Source organism: Magallana gigas, chromosome 1 (genome assembly GCF_963853765.1).
Source record: "Magallana gigas chromosome 1, xbMagGiga1.1, whole genome shotgun sequence".
Lineage (NCBI taxonomy): Eukaryota > Metazoa > Mollusca > Bivalvia > Ostreida > Ostreidae > Magallana > Magallana gigas.
Genome location: NC_088853.1, coordinates 25,140,394 through 25,144,401, shown reverse-complemented (window position 1 = coordinate 25,144,401; position 4,008 = coordinate 25,140,394). Strand labels below are relative to the sequence as shown.

Genomic DNA, 4,008 nt, shown 5'->3' with positions numbered 1-4,008 from the left:
GTATTTCTCGCACATATTTGAACGTTCCAGGTCTGCGCCATGCCTGCAACAAAAATAATAACTTGTAGAGGACCAAACATATTACAACAGGTAATTGTTATATTTTCTTTCTATTTTTTAATTCCGTTTTTTTATTACCTTTTTTATTCTTTCATTTTTGTTGTACATTTTTTAAGTATATGTCTCTTATATTTAACAGCTGTTTTTCTATTCCTTCGTACTTTTTTGGTTCATTTAAATGTTTGTTTATTTACAGTTTTTAAACTAGAAGCCGTCAGCCTTTTTTCACTTAAACTCAAAATGTCTATGTTAACAGGTGAACAGTAAAAGTTATCGTTAAAACTAATGTGTTTGCTAATTGTATTTACCACTTTACTAACGTCACTGTCATTCCTGAAGCAAGCCCGCAACGGAAGTCTCAGATTTGAGATGGTGAACGGAATTTTGAATTGGACTGTTATTCGGATTACATGAACTTTGGACATGAACTCGTTTATCACGTTGACTTCCCAGTGTTGCGTTTTTGTGTATTGGTCGAAATGCTGCAAAGAAAATCGTTTTGTTTGTTACGAAAAAAGAAGTTGATGGCTATATAATGTATACCGGACCGGAACCACCACCCCCCCCCCCCCCCACCCCCCGATGCAGGTTTTTTGTAAAACGGGGAAATCCACCCACCAACCCTATCTTCTAAATGTTTTGCCCTTATCATCCTCGTTGTCAGCGGGCGAAATAGAGGTTGGTCGAATTTCAATAATTAAAATCATCTCGATTTAAACACAACTGTGTGAATACAATACAGGGCGAAACTCTTTACATATGTATAAGGCCGAAATTTACACGGAACATAAATAACCTAAAACATGTACAGTATTCGGTAAACAGACACCAACAAGAGCGCGAATGCTTTCTACAAACACCAAGCTTCATTTTTCCCAATTATCTGCTATGTGACAGAGATTGTTCTGTTTATACAAGGAACATGTAACTCCCCAGTTAGAGGAAGACTGTTTTTTTTGTTGTTTTTTTTATAAAATCTGTGCAAAGTCAACTACTTGAGGTCTACACCATACACCTGTGCCATGAAACGGACTCTAGAAAGGATTGAAGGCTTTAAAACTATCAACGTTTATTTTATCAAGTTACAAGACATATACAGAGTTTCAAATTCTTTGGGAGAAAAAATCAAAGGGTTACGTTCATTTGTTATTATTCATTGTTGTTGCTACATTATTACATTCATGATTTTACTATTTCCAATAGATTTTAGTATTACTGGGCTACAAACAATAAAGAAAATCTATATAAAAATACTAAATATTATTTCCAGATAGCATATCTCAGAACGTTATACACTGACTTTGTATTATTCCAATATGAACAAAAAAGGACTATAAAACTGGGTGTTGCTAAAACGCGGAACGGAAAACGGAACGGAAAGCGGAACGGAGGGGAAAACGGAAAATCTTATCTAATGTTATTTACCTCATAGATTTGTTTATCATGCTAAAACGATATACTTTATGTACCTTTTTAATTGTTTTTGAAAGATTAGCAATATTAGATTATTTATTCAAGAATATTTATTTCTTCAAAATTAACAGTACATGCATTGACCACTATATTCTGTCCCAAAATATCCTCGATTCACTTTTTGCTGTATATTTACATATACCTCAGGGTTCAAGCAATTCTCTTTTAGAAGCATTAAACATTCTCATTATTCTTTCTTTAAAACGTCCTCTCTAGCTTATCAGCTGGTATAAATACACGGCTAAAAATAAAGAAGTCTACGGGGTTTTGCATTTCAACAGACCCGGATGATAGTGTTGAAAAATTGTGCAAGGTCTTCTGAGTGACTTCCAAATGGAGAGAAGATGTCAACATTTTCCATTATAAATCGTCCAAATGTGCTGCATGAATTTTTTGGGATCGACAGACTTTAGTCCCAATATATAATCGGAAAATCAAACCAGGCAACGTCTAGAGCTCTCTATTCGGATCATATGTATATAGCTGCTGGAATAAACAACTGCTTAGTAATGCAAACGTAAACAAAATTGCATTGCTAAAAATACTAGTTTCACAAATTACTAGTTTCACAAATTACCAGGTATTTTAATGTTTACTGTATCTTAATTTTTAATGTCGTCAGTCCTACGGTTTTTTTCTTCCATCTCAATGATACTGTACCGTCTGTATGATAAAAGATCGTCTATAACACCGAAAATTCAATTTTGATGTAAGTATATACATGTACCTCATATTTGAAAAATAAAAATACTCAAAACACGCATAAAACGCTTTCACTAACCGCGTAAGTTACGCTGAAATGCCAGCAATACCATATAAGAAAAATAAGTAAAAAGTTATAGCTTATTTGCTCGTTTAATCATGTTAATGTTTCACAATTCGTATACATTTGATTTTTCCGTTTCCGTAATCAACTAAAGCCGAATGAATACAATGCTATAATTGATAGACATTCATATGAATATTAATAAGATAACAACATGTTGATAATCATTCATTAGATATAAATAAAAGATACAAAGTTAATCGTTTCTGGCCAGTCTATACCCTTTTTAAGCGATAAACGTGATGATATTTTCCATTCCGTTCCGCTTTCCGTTCCGTTTTCCGTTCCGCGTTTAAGCAACACCCTATAAAACTAGCTTTAGACAACTAAATATTTAAGGTCAGTTTTGTTTTAGTAGTTCGAACTGCTTAAAAAAAATTACGATGGTTATCAACACTTATTTGTATGCAAATACTTACCATTACGATATACTCGTTAGTGCTATTTACGAATGCAACAAATACGTTGGATGCCTTATGGATAGTGAAGGACAATTTTGCAATGTTCGAAGACTTCCCCGATAGAGTCAAGAAGAGACGTGCAAATCCGTGTTCCGTCGGTAAGAAAGTGTGTCCCTCAGAAGTGAACATATCAGTGAAAGAACCATTGTAAAAACCGTCGTTGGCTATCCCAGCTCTACCTATAGCATCGCAAACTGAAATGAACTATTCTATGTTAATCGTTTATAAATATATAAGAAAAAAATATATGATAAAAAGTAATAAATCAGCTATGAATAAACTATCTTTCATATAAATTAAAACCGTTTGTTTAACCCATGTATCAAACTTCATGAATTTCAAAACAGTGTTGGATACCTCTTAGCTGTCTTAGATCTGTTTTAAGGACTGTATAAGATTTCATTCGTAGTTATGAGGATGTGTTAGAAAGAAAGAAAAATGAACCAAAAATATTAATGGCCGAACAAAAATACTACGTTAAGACAAATACAGTCAAATTAACAAAATCCAAATTATCCAATGGATAATTTTAAGCCATAAATAAATGAATAAGAAACATATGCACTCACCTACATCACACGCCGAACCCTCGAATCCAGGTTTACATTTCGTACAAAACCCTGTGTTGGGATAACATGTCTCACAGTTGGAAGGGCAGGGCTTTGAACACTCCGGTACTTCAGCCACAGGACTTGGACATCCTTAGTTAAAAAATACTATGTCAATTTTGATTTGCATGCCATAGGATTCACTCTTCAACGTAAAAATTAAGATTATTTAGTTTATCTTATAATTATTAGGTAAAGAATTATCAACTTGAGCGTAGCTTATACCTATCCAAATGTAATAAAACAAAATACAAAAATGTTTTCTTTCTTCATCTTTTAACTAATTATACTATTTTGTGCATTGTATGAGCAATCTTCAGTATAATTTGAGGAATGCTTAAGAAAATTGAATTTGGAGAGACAGAGAGAGAGATTTGTAAGGAAATACCGTAAACTTCAACTTCACACAAATCTCCAAACACGTTGTGAGAATAATCAGAATTATAGACCACACCACGTCGACGTTCATTGTAGTAGATGACGTACTGTGCAGACTGCAGACACCTAATGGTAACGCGATCAGGAAGCGTACGTGTTGAATAACTACGATCTTTGTAACATAATACACCATCATTTCTAT

The 4,008-nt window shown here is 33.5% G+C and overlaps 1 long non-coding RNA gene across 1 annotated transcript; it reads right to left on the bottom strand.

Moving 5' to 3' along the window:
* Positions 1–373: 373 nt before the first annotated feature.
* LOC136276635 (uncharacterized) lies at positions 374–3,501 on the bottom strand. Its single transcript, XR_010715177.1, has 3 exons — positions 3,390–3,501; positions 2,779–3,014; positions 374–542 (listed from the first exon to the last, which is right to left on the bottom strand). It is a non-coding gene; the product is annotated as an uncharacterized lncRNA (long non-coding RNA).
* Positions 3,502–4,008: the final 507 nt, after the last annotated feature.